The sequence below is a fragment of the Pygocentrus nattereri genome, chromosome 11 (genome assembly GCF_015220715.1).
Source record: "Pygocentrus nattereri isolate fPygNat1 chromosome 11, fPygNat1.pri, whole genome shotgun sequence".
NCBI lineage: Eukaryota > Metazoa > Chordata > Actinopteri > Characiformes > Serrasalmidae > Pygocentrus > Pygocentrus nattereri.
In genome coordinates, this window is record NC_051221.1 from 37251834 (window position 1) to 37276132 (window position 24299).

Genomic DNA, 24299 nt, shown 5'->3' on the forward strand with positions numbered 1-24299 from the left:
CCCAAAAAACAAACAAACAAACAAAAAAATGTCATGGAAAAGTTTTTTTCCTACTTACTCGTTTATTGTGAAAGAAAGCGTCTGATGTAAATTATATCGATTGCTCATACAGGTCCATATATGACAAACAGAGTGAAAAAACAGCCCATTGTTTTTTATGATGTCACTAAACCAAATGTATTTACATATGTCCATTGATTTAGCCTGCAGCAGTTTAGCCCCGCCAACTCACACCGAATTCATAAGGAGTGTTTCAGCCTGAACTGCTTTTTGAATGATGCATAATACTGGCCAGCCAATCAAAACATAGATCATTTGCATTACAGGGATAAAAAGGTAGGAAAAGGCAAGTTTTTGAAACATAAAACCAAACAAATTGTTAAACGTGAAATGCAGGTATGGGCCCTTTAAAATAGTTTTCAGAAACAGTAAGGTTGCAGTATTTGAGTATCGTCTTCAAGACTGTAAGACTGTTAGACAAGCATCTGAGGCGGCTGCTCATAAAGCCAAGAGAGTGATGAACAGGGTTTAGAGCACGGGTTGGCAACCCAAATGTTGAAAAGATCTATTTTGTCATTTCAACAAAAATCAAACCTCTTTGGGAGCCAAACATATTATATCTATTATACGGAAGTAATGTTTTACAATCTTGGCTGAAAATATATCTTAATATGTGCTAACTAATGTCCTAGTATAGACTAAAAATATATATTATGAATAAGAATGCAGACTTTGCTCTGCTTTAAGCTTTAGCTCATCTATAGCCTCTTTTCTTGCATCTCAGGCAGGAAACTTTTCCTCTAAAGTAGAACAGTTTCTTGTAAAATGCCTCTTAGTGTTCAACTTTTCACGAAGCTTAAATCAGTTTCTCATTCTCCAGCTTCTTGTTCGAATTTTCCCATTCCACCTTAAATGGCACCTGAGGCCCCAGAATGTAACTGCTGCACCATTTAAGGTGGAACGAGAGGCTGACTTCAGCTTTGTGACTTTTTTTAGTGTTTGCAGGTTTCTTGTTGCAGATTAAACATATCAGGAAACCAAATGAGTGATTCGAAATGCAAATAAGTCAAATTATCTACAAATTATCAATGCTTGTCTTAAATCTTTCTCTTTGCCATTTGGTTAGCAGCTAACTCTGTTGTCTGCGTTGCAACCACCAGTCTGTGTACCAGCCTTTTGTGTGCGTAATTATTCATTACTAACTATTTTGCATGCTTTTACATTACATATCAGATATTAAACTTTCCAAGAGTAACACATTTCTTCTGAAATCAAGGGTATTAATAGTGAGTACTCTTCTAGGAAGGTGTTACACTAGACGTTGGAAAATTGCTGTGAGCATTAGTGTAGTCAGGTACTGATGTTGGATGTTCAGTACCGGATCACTACTCATCCCAAAGGTATTGGATGGAGCTCCATCACTTCAGAGAACACAGTTCCACTACTTCACAGCCCAATGCTGGGGGGCTTTAAACCCCTCTAGCCCATGCATGGTATTGAGCAATGTGACCTAAGGCTCATATAAGGCCTCTCCAGAGTGTCCCATTCTATTGGTCAATGCTTTTCTATGGAGGGTGAATTGGCAGTTATAAATTCCAGACCATTTACTGTTAAAACTGTATTTGAATGATCAGCAGAGCTTCATTTTACAGCAAAGCAGGATTATTTTATTATTACCTAAAAATCTAATTATGCTGTGGAGCTATAACAGGGCAGTAAAAGATCCACATGCGGCTCCAGAGCTTGTTGCCAACCCCTGGTTTAGAGCTACATCTAAACGATGGGAAGATTACTTTGAAGAATCTAGTGTAATTGTATGTTTGTTATTACATAGTTTAATATTCTCACTATTATTAATGATATTTAATAAAATAGACAAAATAAGTAAAAATACAAAAACGCTTCCTATAAAAGGTGTCTAAACTTTTGACTGGTACTGTAGATCATGTGTGTGTGTGGATGTTATAATTAAATAAGGAGTCTTGTACAGAAAACATACTCATAACACCACCACAGCACATAATAACGCTTCAGTTTCTCAGAAGAATGAGATCTTCAGAAGAATCATTAGGCCTTACAGAGGTCTTTGGTCCTCTTTGATTCATTTTCAGCTTCAATGACTTTTTTTGTTCTCATGAAATGCTATTTGAATTCATTTGTAAATAATAAGCAGATGTAATTGCACTGCAGGACATGAGCAGATAATCCCACACATTTAATTACAGAGAACAAATGAAATAAACACATATTGTAAGGACGTGTGCTGCTTTGATGACTGCTTTAGAGCAGCTTTAGCACTACAGAGCAGCTTGTCTGACTGCTGATATATATATATATATATATATATATATATATATATATCCAGAATTATTGGCACCCCTCAACAAACTGAGCAGAAGAAGCAGAAGATGTTATGTGAAATTGCTTTTTGTTTCATTTCTATAAGAGTGTTGTTTTGATTTAAGAATGATGTATTCTTTCAAAAACATATGAGGCCAAATTATTGCCACCCCTAAAGAATATTTTAAATAAAAACAAAGAAATTTAAATCTTTGGGAAAAAAAATTCACTTTTTATTTCTCCTAGTCTCTAGGAACTTTTCTTGTTTCTCTGGGGTATAAATACAAAATTACACATGTATACAATCCCTTTATCGTCCATTAACACGAGTAAAACCAGTTATCAACTTAAAGACAGGTGGTTGTGGACTTTTGCCAAGAAGAAGAAGACCACAGTTTCAGAACTGCACATTTTAGCTGGATCTTGGGGTTTTCAAATGTCAGATGCCACCTCCCTGACCAGAAGCTTTAGGAAAGGGTTCCATGAAAGAAGGCTTTCCGAAGAGCAAGCCACAAAATGCAGCAGATGAACTTTGCAAAATGTCATCTGTAAATAGAAGTGTGTGATGTGACAAAAGTTTAACTTGTTGGTCATCCACATGGTGAAAAAAGGACAATGAAGAGCATCTGAAACTCATTGTCAAATATGGTGGTCACTGATGCTTTGGGCGTGTTCTACTGCTAGTGGTCCTGTGGCCCCCGTGAAAGTCCTAGGACATTTTACATTTCTGTCTGCATCTGGCAGAAGGTTGAAAGTTGGCCTTGGATTCAGTGAGATGATGACCCTAAACACACATCAAAATCCATACAGGAATGTTTAATGGTTACATAACATTTTTGGGCAATTGCCCTCTCAGTCCTCAGATTAAAGCCCAAATGGTGGCCAGAGGTGGACGAGGTACACAAATCATGTACTTGAGTTAAAGTAGAGATACCCAAGGTAAAATATCACTCCAGTAAAAATAGAAGTCCTTACTCTACCTAAAAGTACAAAAGTATTTGCCTTCATATGTACTTTAGTATAAAGTAAAAGTACTAAAAGAGTAATTCTGGCTCTGATGTCCTGTTATCATTTTTATAACGACTCTCTTCATGAACTGATTTCAGGTGAAAGTCCTCCAGCGTCTCTCTTGGTAAACCAGTCTTTTAATAGAACGTCATTAATTAGTGACGCTGACGTCTATTAAAATGATCATAAGCACAAATCACTGAAGGTAAACCTTTACTGTGTTGATCTGTAGGCCTCTGTTCATAAACATAAACCAGCCCAAAATAATTTACTATAAAATGAAAGTGTTTGTATGAATTCAGAAAAAAAGAAACGCGCCAGTCTCGACTGCATATGTGGACATATTTCTATATTGTGCTCTATTTACACAAAGTTAGGTTAGTTCATCATTTAGGTGACGTATGTGCTCCGAAAGTTTTACGCTGCTGCACTGATGTTGAACCGTGTGCTGCACTGGGTCGGTATGACCAACAGGTCAAAACCAGCTCAGAACAAAGTGACCGCTGGGCCCTGATTGGTGCTCTGGTTTTGCGCTTCTTTTGTTTTGACATGTTACATTTTTATACACACAGAAACCAAAAGGAACGACAGATTTCTCAAAATGTAGGAGGAAAAAGTCAGATATTAGACTCTGAAATGTAGTGGAGTGAAAGTAAAAAGTCGCCCAAAATAGAAAAACTTAAGTACAGATACAGAAAAAAAAAACTACTTAAGTACAGAAACTAATTACATTTACTTAGTTACTGTCCACCACTGATGGTGGCTATGAAAGTGGGCAGTTCACAAACAAAGAGCTAGTCAAGTGTTCTGCATATTGGGAGTGATCCAAGATCCCTTAACAACTGTTTTCCCACCTTATGAAGCTTTAGACAATGCAGTTATGCTCGCCAGGGGAAGCTTCGCTGAATGTTAATAATGGTGTGCCAATATTTTGGGCTCCAAAACGGAAAAAAATATGCAGCTAACTTTTTTTGTTTAAGCCTAAAATATCACTTGTTACATGTGTATGTTATTGTATAGATTGATTTAAGCTCATTTTGTTAATCAGTCTTGAGTTGACTGTATTTTACAATTAGTGTGCAAAATATGGTGCTTGGGGGATCCTATATTGGCTGACTATTCCAGCTTTGGCAGGCTGCTAACCCATTCATAGTGCCATAGCAGTGCTGATGCTAACAACAAATGGCAACAAAATATTTGGTTTACCAGTTGGTCTGGAAATGCTCATTTCTAGCTTGGCAGTGCATTCTTCCACACATTAATTGAGATCTTACACTTCTCTTCTTCTGTCTCTAGTTTGAGAAATGAGTAATGGTTCACTCTTTCTGCACAGCTCTTTGGAAATTAGGCATGTTTTCAGATTTTAAAATATGCTGGCGTATTGTGAAATGAGGTATCCTGGGCATATTTACTTTTAGGCTATGAAGACCAACTGGGTGGACCAATTTGCTAAAAATTGATTTTGAGAAATTCAGGAGGTCCAAGAGGTTCATTACTGACTCCTGGATCCCCAGAAGCCCCTGTATTTCGCCCCCTCATTGTAATACACTATGGGAGATTCATATTTGATTCCAAACCCTGTATAAAAAGCAACCTGTGTGTGTGAGAGATGTGATGTATATAATGGTTTCCCTCTGAAAGGAATGACATTCCATAATTGTCCTTTTTTTCAGCGCCTGGGATTTTTTTCTTCCAGTAGCCTGCTATTTTTGCCTGGTGAGTCAAGTTAGCCCATGAATAAATTATGGATTATGGATGACATTTCAGGGATTGAATTCCTGGGCACGGCTCCAGTGCATCCGGCAGACAAAAAAATCTGTACAACTTTTGTGTGGAAAGCTCATACGGAGCTGGATGGGATGTCTTCCACCCTTTGCTACAACAATAGCTTGCTAGCCTAGCACAAAGCAGGGCCTGTGCTTCATGGGAATAGCTGAAGTGAGCTGTGCATTTTAATGAGACGTGATTATTGCTGGTATTAAATGTTATCTGGGGGATTCTGCTTGTGTTCTGCCATGTGAAAGAGGCTTTATGGTGCTCTGATTGCTGCTCCTCTGAGACTATGAAGCATTGTGAAAAGCTCTGAGAGGCTTTGCCTTTTTTCCATTAGCCTCTGTTTTGCTGTGCACCATTCCCCTACTAAAATGAAAAACAATCCCTTGAACTCGCAGCTTCTTCGCAATGTAATCCTCTCATTTCATAAGAACATTTGAACACAGATTTTTTTTAGCACTGAGCAGCTTTTTTTGACGTAATAGGCTGATAAGTGCCAACATTTGGCTCTGTTTCGGGCTCTGATTTGCTAATAAACAGCAGCAGACTCTTTGATTACAGAGAGGAGGACAGAATCTGAGCATAACTCAACTCATGACTGAATTCAAGCTTATCCAGACATTAAACAGGTTTTAATGGTCAAAGTGCTGCGTGATTTCGTGTTTTCGCATTTTCATGGCCACTTAGCAAAAGCCACATGAATAAAACAACTGTGAACTCTGCGTGGACAAGGAGCTTTGTTCACGCTGGATGGACAGCTTCAAGGGTCAGCATATATGAGTATGTGTGTGTTTGTGTTTTATTTGTATGAGGTTACATTTACAGATTGGCAAGTGTTGTGAAACCTCCTGCTCTTGCCGTATTGCAGTTGTTGTGGGTAACCACGATTGCATCTGTCTTATTTGCCCAAATTTCACTCCTAAGAAAGATTTTTTTCCATTAAAAAGCAACATGAGTGGACACAATAAGCTTCATCAGAATGTGTCTATTACTTTCAACAATTCCATTATTTTCATTACATGAATGCAGGTTTCATATGAACTATCTATGGAACATACCATTGGAGAACACCTGTCAGTAATGAGTCCATCTTAAAGTAGTGGAATTCATGAATTAGATGGGGAGTCTTGACCAGAGGTGGACAAAGTACACAAACCATGTGCTTGAGTTAAAGTAGAGATACCCAAGGTAAAATATTACTCCAGTAAAAGTAGAAGTTCCTCCCTTTAGACCTCCACTTGAGTAAAAGTACAAAAGTATTTGCCTTCAAATGTACTTAAGTATAAAGTAAAAGTACTAAAAGAGTAATTCTGGCTCTGATGTCCTGTGATCATTTTTATAACCAGACTGGCTTCATGAGCTCATTTCAGGTGAAAGTCCTCCAGCGTCTCTCTTGGTAAACCAGTCTTTTAATAGAACGTCATTAATTAGTGACGCTGACGTCTATTAAAATGATCATAAGCACAAAACACTGAAGGTAAACAGTTTCCATCAGGGAGAATGGTGTGGTATTGAAATAAACTGAAACTTTGCTTGTTTGTAAAAAGTTAAGATTTATTTGCAACTTAGTTACAAGTTTAAGATTAATAAAAACTTCCTTTAAACTCAGATTCACAAAAGAGTTTCCTTTACTATATTGATCTGTAGGTCTCTGTTCATAAACAAACTAGCAAAAACAAATTTACCATAAAATACTATAAAAGTGTTTGTATAAATTCGGAAAAAAACACATGTCAGTCACAATTGCATATGTGTAAATATTTCTATATTGTGGTCTATTCACACAAAGTCAGGTTAGTTCCATCATTTAAGTGGAAAATTTTACACTGCTGCACCCGTTGCACCGTTACCCGTGCTTGCACTGAGCCGGTGTGTCCAACAGGTCAAAACAAGCTGAAAACAAAGTTTTTATACACGCAAAAACCAAAAGGAACCACAGATTTCACATAATGTAGTGGAGTAAAAAGTAAGATATTTGACTTTGAAATGTAGTAGAGTGAAAGTAAAAAGTTGCCCCAAATGGAAAAACTACAGTAAAGTACAGATACATGAAAAAGTACAGTAACAAATTACATTTACTTAGTTACTGTCCACCTCTGGTCTCGACTATATTTGGGGTAAGGGGGACATTAGATTTTTTTAAGAGAGAGAGAGAGAGAGAGAGAGAGAGAGAGAGATTGGGAGAGATTGCCAGTGTGTGGAGGGTGTGCAGCATGTATGGCATTCATGGCAGACTTATTGCTATGTCTGCTATCTGTATGGGTGTGTTTTCCAGATGGATGTTGATGTGACATCAAATTTATAACCCACCACTCCTCACCAGCCTGCTCTGTCTGGGGAGCTTTATGCCCTGAGCCCCTCCACTGGGCTCCTGATCAAGGCTGGATCTGATTGGCCTGACGGCTCCCGCAGGTAAATCCCCCAGCAGTCTGCTCAGTGTCTGGGTGCACACACACACACACACACACACACACACACACACACACACACACACACACACACACACACACACACACACACACACACACACACACGCACAGGCTTCAGTCAGCTCAGACCCTCCACAACCCACATTACTAAGTGACACACACACATTCACAGCGTGGTCACTGGTCAGATTTTGGTGTAAATTCAGGCAACACATGCGGCTGTGACAGAAACCTGAGCATCGGACAACTGCAGTGAGACACACAGACATGTTTCAGCACACCAGTTAGTTCTTTCTTTAGCCAGTGAAGAGAGGAGTGAATGTTGAGATGAACAGTGAATCTCGCACAGCACGCCAACATGGAGAAAAATCTCTCTCACTCTTTCTCTCTCTCTCTCTTTCTCTCTCTCTGTCTCTCTCTCTCTCTCTTGCTCTCCTTTCTCTCTATATATTTTCTCTCTCTCTCTGTAAAATACTGTAGTCCAATAGTAACAATAATATCTCACAATAATGTCTAATAATGCACTATATGAACAGAATCCCACTCTTCTTATAACTACATACATTATGTATTATTTCTATAGTAATTACTCAGTAATAAGTCTTTGGATTAATAACTGAATAATAATTCTACAGTTTAATGGGGTCAATATGAATAATAGTATTTAATAACAATGATATATGATAGTAATCTCCCATTCTCTCTAGCTCTCTTCTCTCTTCTGCCTCTTTCCCCTCTTTTTTCCTTTTCTCCCTCTCTTTCCTCTATCTTCTTTTTATCTCTCTCTCTCTCTCTCTCTCTCTCTCTCATTGTCTATATCTCTTTTCATCTTCTTTTCTTTCACTTTTCCTCTCTCTGTCCTCCCTTTCTTCTCTCTCTCTCCCCTCTCTCTTTATCTTCTCTTCTTTCACTCCTACTCACATTTTAAATGCACTTCACTTGTTTAAATTGTACCAAATAACTGCCACAAAGCAACAAAATGAACAGTGTAAACAATAATAATAACAACTATTCCTTATAATAATGTCTAACAAAGTAAAAATACGATCATGATCTCAGTCTCACCTTTTGACTACATACATCATATATTAGTTTCACAGTAATAACTGAGCGTTATGATTAGTAACTAAATAATAATCCTAGAGTTTAAGGGGTTAAAATGAGCAGCGGTAAAATTCTTTAATAACCCATTATAATATCTAATAACACATAATATATGATGGTAATCTCTCCTTCTCTCTTTCTTTCTCTCCACACGTGACTGTGATCATGCCACGAGGCACGATTTCCATTCTGTCTCTTTGTGTGCTGGATATCACTTCCTCTTTCAGAGCAGATATTTGCTCTCTCTCTCTCTCTCTCTCTCTCTCTCTCTCTCTCTCTCCCTCTCCCTCCTCTCTCTCTCTCTCTCTCTCTGTCTCTCTCTCTCTCTCCTCTCTCTCTCTCTCTCTCTCTCTCTCTCTCTCCTCTCTCTCTCTCTCTCTCTCTCTCTCTCCCTCCTCTCTCTCTCTCTCTCTCTCTCCCTCCTCTCTCTCTCTCTCTCTCTCTCTCTCTCTCTCTCTCTCTCTCTCTCTCTCTCACTCCCTCCTCTCTCTCTTTCTCTCTCTCTCTCCTCTCTATCTCCCTCCTCTCACTCTCTCTCTCTCTCTCTCTCTCTCTCCTCTCTCTCTCTCTCTCCCTACTCTCTCTCTCTGTCTCCCCTCTCTCTCTCTCTCTCTCTCTCGTTCCTCTCTCTCTCTCTCTCTCTCATTCTACTCTCTCTCTCTCTCTCTCTCTCCTCTCTCTCTCTCTCTCTCTCTCTCTCTCTCTCTCTCTCTCCTTCCTCTCTCTCTCTCTCTCCTCTCTCTCTCTCTCTCTCTCTCACTCCCTCCTCTCTCTCTTTCTCTCTCTCTCTCCTCTCTATCTCCCTCCTCTCTCTCTCTCTCTCTCTCTCTCTCTCTCTCTCTCTCTCTCCTCTCTCTCTCTCTCTCTCTCTCTCACTCTCTCCAACCTCTCTCTCTCTCTCTCTCCCTCCTCTCTCTCTCTCTCTCTCTCTCTCTCTCTGTCTCTCTCTCTCTCTCCTCTCTCTCTCTCTCTCTCTCTCTCTCTCCTTCCTCTCTCTCTCTCTCTCCTCTCTCTCTCTCTCTCTCTCTCTCTCCCTCCTCTCTCTCTCTCTCTCTCTCTCTCCCTCCTCTCTCTCTCTCTCTCTCTCTCTCTCTCTCTCTGTCTCTCTCTCTCTCTCTCTCTCTCTCTCTCTCTCTCCACCCCTCCTTCTGTTCTCAGTCTGTCTGTCTGCGGCTCTGCTCAGACAGGCCTCTGCTCTGCCTGGCACTGCTCTGAGGGCAGTGGGGCAGGGGGCTGTCTGGATCCAGAGCTTTAGACTGTGCTGCTGCTGTCGGCTCTTTTCTCAAGCTCTGCCACACCACCGTGCCACATCACTTGAATGCTGAAGCTGACCTTTGACCCTGTGACAGGCTGGCCTTTCTCTAAAGTGTCCCTGGCAGAGCAGAGGAGAATTTGGCCGAAGTCTGCTAGGCTAGCAGGAGCTGGAATATCAGTCGACATTAAGTGCCTGCTGCTGAAAAAACGTGATCGTTTGATCCTGTTACTCATCTACTTTCTCATTGCTTTTATGCCTCACTCAACTACAGAGGTTAACATGATGTGAATGTTCCATTACTTTCACGCAACAGCTTTTAAAGTAAGAAGAAGTCCCAGTCATTGATACAAGTATATATTTTTTCATATTGGAGTTTTCTTATACCAAAGCAGTTCCACCACAACTACTGACTGAAAAGTTTAGGGTAGTGAATTACTAATGTAATTCTGTCCAAAGAACAGGCTGCACGTTTTCTAATGCACCCACTTTTCTACTCTTTGTATATTATAAATATACTAATCAGCCAATAGCAGCCTAAAGTAACACAACCACCGTTGCGTAGAAGCCACTGTGGTCAGTAGAATCATACAGGTATGGTGAAGAAACATGCTCTTATCAGGTAGAATACAGGGGTGCAATGCCATTCAAGCAGAGGAGGACCCTCAGGGCCATTTAGGCCTTCAGATGAGGCTTAATTATTTCTGGGAACTAAGAAAATGATTGATTTTTGTTCAGTAGAATGATGCTTATATGTAAACTCTGCATTACAGTACTTCTCATCTTTCATTGTGAAGTATCTTAATGGAAACAAAAGCTAAATTCTTCAAATGCTAGGTGAAAAATTGGCCAATCGGGAATTGGTTTGCCCTGTGGTATCTAGGTAGATTATAGCCAAGCAAGTTCTTTGATTGGTCAGGACTTCAAGAGCTGAATAGAAGGCCAAACATGTTTGATTGACCATCAGCATAATTTCAAACTGCCAGAGAAATGTACAGATCCCATTGTGATTTCCAGTAGACTGGACCAATATTGTGAGAAAAAGGTCACTCTAGGCCTTTTGGAAGTCCTAGATACGTCACTGACTGCGAAGAGAAGCTGAAGCTTGTCACATGTAAAACATGGAATGTCTTTTAGAAGCTTCAAATGTCTGTGTTTAACCTAGAACAGCCAAAAAATGAATGCTCACGTGAATTGCCATTTACTTAGCATTAACTACTTGAATTCCTATAAAGGTGCTTGTAGAAATGAGCATTATAACAGAAGTGGATGTTTTGCTCATGTTTTCACATTTACGGCCTGAATTGAAGGCCTATCTCTAAATGCCAAGGTGCACCACGGTTTTCAACCAATCAGACTGTATAATGTTACATTTGCAGTATGTGGTAAGATTCTCTCCTTCTAATGCATGAATAATGAACTGATATCACAAGCCAGCGGCTCTTTTCAAAAATGAACAATCACAGCAGTAGTGGGTGCATTTGTGAGTGATAAACAGTGGCTGTGTTGTTTTTATTACCAAGTTTTTATTACTGGACTGTTTTTATCACAGCTATTTCAGGTAGCATTTCTACATTGTGTTGTGTTATAAATGTTGAATTGTTCACAGACAATATTAGTATGATTTTTCTTGATGCACTTCACATATTGTTGCATGAACGTGTTTAATATGTGAACAATGTGCTGGATCCACTAAATAAAACAGAAATAAAGCCCAGGATTAAGTAATAAATGTAATGTTAATATAATGTAATTGTTATCAATTTCTTTTTAGATTGCCAGTTATGTAAATAGACAAACCAATGAATAGATTGTCTGACTCTAAAATTTATTATTATTATTATTTTTTTTTTAGGAGTTTCCCAGAGTCGATAATGTTAAGCTTCCACACATAGCTAGGGTCAGAGCTTATGATAAATATGCTGGGTATTAGGAAAAGGGTCATTAAGGCGTATTATTCCAAACAGAATTCAAATTTTATGCTCTGTCTTGAAAGTGACACTTTAGCATGCTTATCTACCCTGCTTTTAATTGAAAAAACACAGTAAATACATTGATTCCATGCTTCAAAATAATCATTGGGGCTCTTCTATGCATTCCTAATGGCTGCGCTCTTGCAGTCTGACACTCTCAGACAAAGAACGAAGGGGGAATCACGCTCCAGCTGTGAGCACATGAACCAAATAGCCAATTAACTTTGCTCTTCAGCCACCGGACTAAGAACAGTGTTCTAACACAGAACAATTTGCAGGTTGAAATCTAATTTCAGAAGAACACACCTTAAGCTGTCTGCAGGGTAAAACTCCAATATGAAACCACAAGTGTGGCCTAGTGCTCCATATCAGATTAGACCCTCCCTCTGTCAGACATCAGCTGCTCTCTTTGCCCTATATTCTGTGTGTGTGTGTGTGTGTGTACATGCTCATGTACATGTAGAGTGGTGGGTAGGCTTGTTTGTTTTTTTTACAGTTATCTTTTTAAATAGCTGACGCTCTTCATGCCTGTGGCATCATTCTCATGTGCTGTCTCAGCAGGAATGAGGAATTTACATGTAGTGTGCGGCAACTATAGTGCAGCTGCTGCTTAGAATCTGGGCCACAACACAACACAACTGCACTACAGCAGACCAGCTTCATAAAATGAATATTTATTGATGTTCTGTCACTTAGAGGCACTTTGTGGGATGAATCTTCAATGTGAGACCATCAGAGAGATGGAGAGAGAGAGAGCGAGAGAGAGAGAGAGATAGAGAGAGAGAGACTAGGACAGAAAACAAAGAGAGAGAGAGTGTTGGCAAGAGAAATTGAATGGAGAGAGAAGTAGAGTGAAAGAGAGTGTGAGAGAGACAGAAGGAGAAAGTGAGAAAGGACGAGAAAATTGATAGAGAGAGAGAGAGAGGACATAAAATTGACAGAGTGTGCAAATGAGAGAAAGAGTAGGGAGAGAGACAGAGGGAGGAGGGTAAGATGGAAAGAAAGAGAGAGAGAGAGTGAGAGACAGTAAGTGTTTGTAAGAAAGTAGCGAGAGTGAAACTGGTGTTTTGAAGGAATTCTGGAGACGTGACTCCCATCTCATCCTACGTTAAACATACACACACACACACACACACACTGAGGGTAATCTTCTAAGTGCTCTAGCTCTGCCCACCATGCTTTCCTCAGGAAAGGTGGGGGTAGATGCCCAACACACTGATGTAAACTGAATGAATCTTTGCTATAAACTCCATTTTTCCAGCTGAGCTGCTGCTGTCTTCCAGCAGACGTCCTCTCAGCGTGCACTGGTTTTGCTTTGAGAGCTCAGATGGTTAAATCTTGGTGGAATGCTCGAATTTGCTCTGAACTGTTTGATCCCTTCCAGCGTTTTTATGTTTATGAGATGTTAAATTGAGCTCCTCTGCTCTCGGAATGTGAGGTTTAAAGGCCCCTCCTTGGCTGTGTCGTTGATTTTAAACAAATGAAAAATGAAAAATTCTCAATAAACTGGCCATACACTCATGCTCTTCATGCTGTTTATTATTCTGTGAAGAGTAATGTGAAAGATTAATGATCTCTAATGTGCATGCGGTTTGTTTTCTTACATTCTGCAGCAAAACCAAACACAGGCACCACATGAAGACAGAGGACCACTGAGCGTTTCTGACCTTAGGGAAGCTAAGAATGTTAAAAACATTAAGTTCAAGGGCCAGCCCAGGCACTGAGACCTGACACTCAGGGACAGATGTGCAGCTCTCTGTTTGATACAGCCTGTGTGCTGGCAGAGTGCTCATCAGCTAGCCCTACAGCTAGCACTCCTGTACAGTAATTACAGTAAGTGTCAAAAGTTTTAGCTTTCTGTCCTGTACGTGTGTGCGTTTTTTTCGAATAAGATGCTCAGTGCAGAGATCAGATTACACCTCATGAAATGCACGTCCACGTATGACGTCAGTTGGATTTCAGGGTGGAGGTGGCAGAGCAAGTCAGCTCACTTCACATTACACACTGCCGCTCTGCCACTCACTGAGCTCAACCTTATAGCAATAGTTTGGCAAATATGAGAATTTTCTGACACTGTATGTATACATGGCTAATGTAGCCAACACGAAATGGAAGCTTATATCCTGCTTATTAACACTGACAAAAGAATAGGCTTGAAAAAATATAGCCTTCAAGCTCCTGCTGTTTGTAGCTATGCCTCTAGCTTTGTAGTTATGCATAACGTCTCTCATTTTTATAGAAAACAGTATGTCATACAGTGTCACAAAGCAAGTGAACACATACAAAGGAAAGTATGTGCTGATTCGAGGCTCAGTCACTCGTCCATTTGCCAATTAATTTTCAAGAGAAATGACAGTCATTTCTATGGAATTCGCCAGATTAAGTGCTTTTTATATCACAGACGTCCAGGGGAACAAATTTCCCATGCAAAATTTCACACTGAGTTCAACTTTGGTGAACGTTGAAGCATAAATTCATGGCTTCTATGAATAGAGTTACACCCCATGTTGATCTCTTAAGGATCAGCAATTCTTAGCACTGAATCAGCAACTCAGAGGAAACGCTAACGTAGCCAGTGCCTAAGCACAAACCTTTTACAGTTTCTTTCACCACTGTCTTTAATAAACACTCGAAAGAAGGTATACATGATACACAGCGCGTCAGGACGGTATGACCTTTACTTTTGTGATTTTAGTGTTTGTTTAGCTGAATTAGCCAGATTGCTAACAACAAAGTTAGCTCCATGGCTAACCACAGCTGCACAAATGTCACCCCACTGCCTCTAATTATATCTGCACTTTATTGCTTCAGATCAATGTTCTATGCTGTGGTGAGTATATAGTTATCTGATATAAATACGTCCACTTTGTTTTCATGTTCACTTTGTCTTTTACTGTTTGTATTAAGCAAGTTCATTATGGTGGTTAGTGACTTAGCTAGCTTGCTAACTGCACCAACTCTGAGAAAAACTGTTCCTAACCCAGCCCGGAATGACTAAACCTGATTTTTTTTAGCTCCACTGGGCTTGAGTTGAGTATACAAGCTCTAGCGTGCAGTTTACACAATGCTAATTGGTGGGCACAAGCTATTAGCTACATTAGCCTTGTAGCTTTAGTGCAAAACTAAAGAAACAAGCTTCAAACAACAAGTCTTGACTGATTGCTCACTCATGTGGTGCAGCGGTAGCGCCACGGACCGTCGACCATAACGGTTCAAACCTCGGCCCGGGAGCTTCTTCCACTGTGTTTTAGGGGCAGTCGTGGGCTGGAGGTTAGGGAAGCAGCCTCGTGACCGGAAGGTCGCCGGTTCAATCCCCAGAGATCCCCACATGACTGAGACACCTAACCCCCACCTGCTCCCAAGGGGCTGCGGATTAGACTGCCCACCGCCCCGGGCAAGTGTGCTCACTGCCCCCTAGTGTGTGTGCTCACTAGTGCGTATGTGGTGTTTCACTTCATGGATGGGTTAAATGAGGAGGTGAAATTTCCCCGTTGCGGGACTAATAAGGGTATCTTAATATTAATTGAGCATGTTGGGTGTGAGTGGGAAATTGTAAAAATGTAAGTTTTTACTGGACTATTACTTTAATCATCTGCTCCGTGTTGCACATTGAACTAGCTGAGAAGTTCAGCTTCGTTCTCTGCTACCCTTAGCATTAACCCTCACGATTCTCAGTCAGGCACTACAGCTGTAGTTGCGAGTAGAGTCTCAGGCTGTCTCTGAGGCAAAAGCAAACTTCTTGTGTTCTGTGTTAAGACATGCTGTGCCCATTCGATACAGACCCGGAGGCCAGCTAGAGTTCACTGCAATCTGCCTCCATTCACAGCCCTCTGTGCTCACCTCTCTTTATCTCTCTGCATGAGTCACAGGAGAGAACTGAGATCTGGTTACAGAGAGAGCAAAACAAGATCCTAAAAAGACTGCAACGATAAGTTATAATTAAATATGCTTTAAATCAGATTGGCTTTGATTAACTGTATTGTCCGGCATGATGGAGCTTTGTTTTTGGCTTCTCCTTTTGTGCTTTATACACAGTATCCCGCATAAACGCACATTACATACAAATAAAACAGTCAGCAGTACAAATCAGCAATCAAGCAGCAAAAGGGGGGCATGTGGGTGAAAAAAGAAAGTAGAAAAAAAATACTTTATTTGTTAAACTCTTGCATAATTTGTGAGCTGAAAGATTTTTTTATGTAACATCCTTTACAGGAGAAGGAAGCAACAATCTTGATTTTGACATAAGTTAATACACTGAGATTTTATTCTAAGAAATTCTGAAGAATTTCTGTTGGTTTGTTTATTATTAAAATGTTCACACAGAATAAATGGCAGCTGAAATGATGTTAAAAATATAGGTTAAAATGATTCCACTAACAAGTTACAAAGATACCACTGATCATTTCTACGTAGTTAAATAAGATGTAACCCAAGTCATTCAGAGTGGTTTGGTGTGAAATGCTCTGTTCTAGAGAAACTTATCAAGTCAGAATTGTTCATAGTGGTGGTGACAGGAACCAGACGTCCACCTCTAAACACTCACTCACAGAAAGTTATTACATGGAATGGTTATGAATACACTACTCAGTGCCTGAGATATTATTTTGATTTTGATTGGTACCTTTGGGATAAAGTTTAAAGTTTGTATTTTAAATTTAATTCATGGTGGAGGGGTGCATGCAGGCCATTGTGAGGCAAGATAGTCCTCAAAAATGGATTTTTCTCAGATTCACCACTATTTTGCCATCACATTACTTATATAAACTCAGAAGACACATTGCAAGTTCACTGGTGGTTTTGGATAGTAAATTAAATGGCTATATTTGTGTTTTAGACATCACAAGTCGGTAATACACTCGGACCAACGCATTTCAAATCATTGTTTACATTTCAGTGATTGAATTATGAAAAAAAAAAAATCTTAACTTATAAAAAAATCAGAATTATGATAACTCTGATTGACACTGGCTATCTGCTCTTTTTTTGGAACATGTTCAGACATGCACAAATGGTATGACCCATATCCTACATTAAAAGCTCTCCTTTAGAATGTGCACAGCTCTGGATGAGTAAACTGTCGTGCTAGGGTGTGACTTCACTGTGTCCAACCTGAGGTGACTGCACTGGAAATCTGATAAACCTCCGGTGTCTTTAAAATGAGCCTTCATTACAGCTGTTCTTCATGCCAATTTTTTCCGTGATGTTGCGTGTGTTTACTGATTGCACCACTTCAGTGGAGGGTGCTTACTCAGAGAGGACTGTGTGTTTTTTTAGGTCTCTATGGCAGCGCTAATAAATTCACATTCAAGTGCTTTGTTTTCCTCTTTTGATGTAGTTTCTTCGTGCAAAAGCACATTTCTCGCCATGTGATTAGAGCGATTTTGAAAAGCTCTGGGCTTAGGTCGACTTCTGGGCATAAAGTAAAATAGAATGAGGTGTTTATTCATCCCTGATGAACTTGCTGAACTCTATGAGGGGTCTATGTTTTGAGTTTGTATTCAGTGCTGGGTCACATCCACAGTGGCACCCTGACTTATCTGTAGCTTTACACTCACAGGGCCTTTAGGTCCTGAAGGCCTTAATAGCTCACTGTCTTTCTCTCTCTCCACACCCGATCCTGTTTGACAACTAATAGCTACATGTCTCAACAAATATCCAACATCCCTTATTCAGTAAAACCAGAACAAGGATCAGTCTGTTAACCCTCATACAGGACCTGCTCTGGCCTTCTGGAGACCCTAAGAAGGATTTTTTAGGCCCACCCTTCTTGTTAGCTGATATACTGTAAAATTAGAGGCCAACTATCTAAATTATATACATTTAATGTATTGCTGATTACTGGATGCACGTTTGAGCTTCCAAATGTAAAATTACAGATAATCTTAGTATTCTGGATCCAGAGGTCTGTCTTCCTTACCCAGCTTCAAACTTAGTCAGATGTAATGCCAGAAGGAGCGACAGCGTTTCTTTTTTAACATTATAACAGTTTTTTCCTTGCAAATTTCTAGTATGAACTAACATTGCTAGCATCACCGTCATATCAATGACTCAGTGAGGTGATCTTTTAAACAATGGATTAGTACAGAAACAAAATAGGTTAATCCTGATGTCTGAAACTAAGCGAGAGAGTCCAGTTTACCACACTAATTCTAAAAACCTTCTCCTTTTGTGAATACAGCTGGATATCTTGGCCATGTCAGAAGGCGAGGCACTCAGACGACAGTGGTACAGCATGTCTCAACATGTCCCTTCAGCCTCATTTAGCCAGCGTGAGTGTGCCCTCGTCCCCGTCTATTTATAGAGACGCTGGGGCCTGAGTGATTTGAGGAGGGGGGAGAGTGATGGCTCTCCTTCTCAACTCCAGGGACAGAGGCTGATTGTGTGAGAGGCCGGCCGAGTGTTTACTGACTGCGGTCTGACAAGCTTCTCACAATCAGTTGCTGCCGCAGAAACCCAACAGCCAAACTGTCAACAGACTGCTGCCACTGTAAAGGAAGAGTTGAAAGAAAAATAAAACATAGAGGTTTTTCCCATTAACCTGAAAGTTGTTGATCAGCCAAGACCGGTTTGGTGTCCGAAGTTTGCTTCTTTAGTTTTGTACTGGAGCTATGATGCTAATATACTTATTAAGACAGCAATTCTCCTATTTGGCCAGGAGACACCTTCATGTAGTCCTCAATGGAACCTAGGCCAATGGCAGTCTTTTATTCGGACCTCGGTCATAAATCTGGGTGTTATATTCGATGAGGGTTTTAAATTTGACAAGCAAAAAAAGGCGGTAGTTAAGTCCAGTTTTTACCAACAGCTATCCAAAGTTAAGCCGTTGTTATCTTTCTCAGACTTTGAGATAGTAATTCATGCATTTCACTATACATTGCTGCTGGTCATTCGTTGGTGGCTAAGCTACAGTTGGTGCAAAATGCTGCAGCGAGGCTTTTAACACGTACATCCCAGAAAGAACACATTACTCCGGTCTTGGCTTCACTCCACTGGCTCCCAGTTGTTTTTAGAACACAGTATAAACTTTTGCTTTTAGTGTAAAGGTCTCTGCATGGGTTAGCTCCCAGCTGTTTGGCTGAATTGCTTGCGCCCTCTGTTCCGGCACAGGCCCTAAGATCTGCCGATCAGCTTCAGCTGGTGGTCCCCAAGTCCATGGCTTTTATGTCATTTGTTTTGCCTCTTTTAAATTTGTTTTACTAGTACTGTAGTTTAATGCTTGTATTTGTGCAGCACTTTGGTCAACTAACGTTGTGTAAAATGTGTTCTATAAATAAACTGACATTGACATTGACAAGTAATGGATGTTTATATTCTAATAGTTAGCATATTGGAAACAACATGCCATACATTTATCTGGCACAAAAGCACAATAGCACTGTCACATAGGAAAAACAGTTCATCATGACCCTGAATTGTATCCTTACTCTTGTTTATTTCTATAGATAACAGGATTTCTTATGAGTCAGAAGCAACTTAAGACAGGGGATTTGAGATTATTTGATCTTTTAATATGAGTATAGCCCTAGTTTAGCTGGGTTAGTAACACCTGGGAAGTTTCTTTTCTTGTGACCTAACTGCAAATCTACCAGCTAATATGGAGCTGGATTTGGCCCAGTTCCTGAATCCTCAAGTTCATGACAAGTCTACTGAAATTCAATATGTTTTCTGTCTTAGTGTCTAAGTTAAATGAGCCCACTTTACTAGCCTAACGCTAATCTATATGGCATTTAGTCTCAGAACATGCTGAAGTAAATGTCTGCATGATGATGCTTCCATCCGGGCTATTTGGGGTAATAAGGGGAAATTACACATAAACCTTATCCTGCACGAATCGGCCAGCACAAATTACATCAACAGCAGGATAACACAATAACAAATCTCAGTATTAGACATCAGCCCCTGTCTTTTGGTGAATGGCAGAGCAGTCTAACTACTAAAATGCAACTCCTGACACAGATCCTTTATCCTCAGATCATAACAGGACTACTAAGCTACAAAATTTTGAAGATAGGCTAATTTTAAGTGAAATATCTGATGGCATTTCTCACAAGGCAGATCAGTTTCTGTCCTGTTGGACGACGCTTGTTAAGTTGAATGAGCCCAATTTACTAGCCTAATGCTGTTCTATCTGGCATTAACTAAGTTTGTTTTTGCTATTTGTTTGTTTGGATCAGTTTAACTCTGGTCAATGATGTTTCGAGCCAGCTTTCTGAGGTAGTTTGGGAAATTACACAGATACTTCAACTCATAGAAATCAACCAGTTGAGTCCCTCACAAATTCTATTACCAGACCTCCTCTGGTGAAACTAATCCAGCTCAAGGGCTTATGATGATTTAGGCATGCAGTCGAGTTAACTGGTGAGCTGTACCTTCTGGCTGAACTGCAAACTAAAGAAACAAAATTGTCTTGGCTATTTGACAATATTAGGGGATAATTGTGTAAATTTGATTTTTGACAATTTAGCTTGTACCTTTAAACTGTGGGTGTTTGGGAATACGTATCAGTTGTTATTCATAAATATAAAGTCCATTTCACTGATATATTAGATGCAAATCTGATATCTGCCTTCCCGTCTTGATACTTCAGGGAAAGCACCCAGCTCTACTGGCTCTTGCTTCAGGACTTAGCCCTCAGGATCATAAAACATGGCGAGATGCTATAGTTATATGGCCCTCTATAAGGAAATACAGCAGAAATAAATTGTGTGTGTGTGTTTGTGTGTGTGTGAGTGTGTGTGTGGGGTGTTAGCGCTGAAATGATGATATTATCTGATAAAGCAGCTGCTCAGTTGCTTGTAGAGTGAGTCAGTGCTGGCAACCTGATAGTCTCGTCATCTTTTTTACACACACACACACACACACACACACACACACACACACACACACACACACACACACACACACTTGGCCTTTTAAGTCCCCAGTAGCAGTGTCATCCATTATGCAAACTTAGCCTCAGACAGGCTGTGTGTGTGCAGTAGAGGAGCTTAGGTACAGCTGAGAGCAGCAGTGCTGATGATGTGATTTTCTGTGATTAATTCTCTTCCCTTCTCTTCTGCATGTGGATTTCTGATAAGATTCTGAGAGCTGATAAGATTGAAATGTTCACAGAAATGCTCTAATCCAACCCAGTCATGCTTCTTACACCTAAATGGCTGATGACAAGTTTGAACACCCCCAGTCAAATGACATGTCATGTTGATTTTCTAAGTCAAAGTAAGTTAATGCATCCTCTACAGCAAACACACATAAATGTGTCTTTTTTCCTGTACATTTTAGTCCAGAATCTCTGTATATCTGCTACGTTCAACTTACTGGGAAAGAATAAATAAAAGCTACAGTACCAAATGTGCCATAACTTGTGCACAGGCTACATTTGATGTTTTATCTTAAATTCAGCAAATAAACAGTCATTTTGTATTGATATCCTCTCTATAGAGGATGTGTTAACGTGTTGTCAGTAAGAAAATCAACAAACATACATTGACCGGCGTACACAAACTTTTGCATAAAAACTGTACTGACTACTTCATATGGGAATTTCATTTATTTTCCAATTTTTTTAACATAATTAAATGGTTGAGAAGTAAACAGAGTCAGGCAATGCTTCACCCTAGAGAAACGTACCGAGCAGAATTGCTCATATGTCTGGAACCCTGCTGGTGACGTCCCGCATGAATAAAAATAATGTGTGGGCACACCATATTAACATGTGGGAACAAGATTCTAAAGGGTGGCCATGACTTAGTAAAGTGTAGGAACAAGATAATTAAGTTGCGGCCACAACTTAGTAAGGCATGGGAATGAGAATGTGCCTTATTAAGCTGTGGTCAAAGCTTAAATATCTCATTCCCATGCCTTACTAAGTTGTGGCCACTCATTAGGATCTTGTTCCCATGACTTAAGTCGTGGCCATGACTTAATTGTCCCATTCACACACCTTACTAAGTCATGGCCTCGCATTATTTTTATCTATACGGGATGTCACCTGCAGGGCTCTGTTCATATTAACCAGACGTCTGATTTCAAACTAAGTTATGGCCGAGTTATGGCAGGTGCACGCACATGTTGGCCTCGAGTGAAATCAGTATGTAAAATTAGAGCCTTCTTTGTGCTGCCATATTTTCTATCTCTGTCTAAAAGATGCACAAAGCTTTATTGTTGGATATTTTTTCCTAATGAGCGTGCAAGCTCAGCACAGCTCAGATCTTATAAGTGATTTGTTTATTCAGATTAATGATAAAACCTGGCTGATGTGTGATTTACTTTCCTATTAATGTGTCTTCTTCTTCAACAAAGGTACATATATATAAAAAAAAAAAGCACCGCTGAGAAACGAAGCTTTTAAAAGAGAAGAGCAGGTTACACAGTAACCATGTTTTTGCATCAGCCTCAAAGAGTTAATGCTTTTAAAAGTTGCCTCACGTAATTTTCCTGAAAATTGTGTCTTATGAGACATATTGTTTTGTGAGAATATTTTAGTCTAAAACACATTTTTAAATACATTGATAAATGCATCAGAGGTGTGTTTGGGGTGTCACAAGCCAAAATAGCTCAGAAGACACCTGTAGGTTCCCATCATTAAGTCATTAATAAAACGGCTGTATTCGTGATCTCTGGCTTCTGTTACTGCCACTGTAAAGAAATCACAGTCAGCTTCCCTCTAAGTTCCTCCTCAAGTTTCCCTACAATGACATTTCACATCAAACCACTTCGAATGACTTTGTTTACACCTCACTGATTAAATTATACAGAAAATAAATGAAGGCGTATAGCATCTGCTATGAGTTTAGAAGAAAGGAACGTCAGGTACTGAATGGAGTCACGTGTTAGAACACACTCAGTCCCTTCCAGAGGTGACTCAGTCACACAATGATGAAACCCTGCTACAATCTTAAAGAGAAGTACACACACACACACACACAGGGACTGAAAATTACATCTGTTAACTGAAATTTACCCTTTTTATACCCGCCAGTATCAAAATAATGTCTATAATCACCATGAGCTGTAGTTATCTAAAATGATTTTTGATTCCTGAATTTTGAACAGAATAAATATGGCAACACATCTATGATGAGTAATCAGTGGCTTTATGATTACACATTGCAGATGTAATTCACTGACTTACTGACGCAGGGCGGATTTCATGGTTCTGGGGCAAAAGACAGTAAAGGGGCCATTTTTAAATCAGTTTAGTCTTCTGAATACTGCAACAGTTAGGATATTGTAAGGCAAAGTAGCCTCCAAATGTATTTTTACAGATTTACAACTTTTTTGCTGAAGTAATTGGTCTGTGGAGCCTGTACGGCTTTCTTTTCTGACTGAATAAACAAAGCCAGCTCTGGGAGTGTTGGCTTTCTTCTCTCTTTTTACATTTCTCTGCTGCAATTAGATCAACTTTTCTTAGACTTTTCCTCTCAAGATATATAGAAATATAAGCTCTATAATGTTATCACTTGCCTTGTACATACCAGTCTGTCTTCATGAAGTTTCGTCATGTAACAACATTTGCATTAGGGCTGTATTGAAATTACTGAAAATAATCACTACACTTGCAAGTAATGGTTATTTTAGATAGGTATATATTTTGGGACAGGTTATTTAACATCAACTCATATGTATATACACACTTGGTATTTTAAGAACACACACACACACACACACACGCACACACACACACACATACATATATATATATATATATATATATATATATATGTGTGTCAAAGCATGTGTGAGTATGAAAAAGACTGGGGGTCTGTTGTATTCCCTCTTGTTTAGCTAACTGTGTGGTGCTGCGCTGCTAAACAGTGTGTGTATCGCCTCGCCTTCTTCCGTTTACCTTTGTCATCTCTCTGTGTCAGCAACCTGAGCAGGCCAAAGCAGATCCGTTCCTGTCTATACAGCTTTAAGCACAGGTTGAAAGCTCAATTTTCTGGGTAAATAAGCAATGTTCCCTTCCCCTCCCACTGAGTAAAGGGCTAAGAAGAGGTTTGTGAAAGTCAGAGGAAAGGGTGGAACTGTTCTTTATCTGCCCCAGTGGTGCTGCCAGTTCTGATGAAGCAAGCTTAAAGAGCTGCTCACTCTGGAAACATCCTTCCACTCTTGTATCACTAAGCCATGTGGGACAGTTTATCATGGTCAGAGAGTGCTGTTAGCTAAAAGTTAACCCCTTATTGAAAAACACAATTATTTTAATAGAGTTATTATTATTTTAGAAAATCGCAATATACATTGTGAGCATCAACATGTACCATTCACTCCTCACAAATCCTGTTTACACAAAACAGGATTTCTCAGTTTAGCCAGATAACTTAAGCCCAAAGCCAAGCCCACCCTTAAGAAACAGCTGAGGGGCATTCCTAATGAATAGTCCTCATATTCGGGCTTAAGCATGAAAAACCCCCATATATAAGA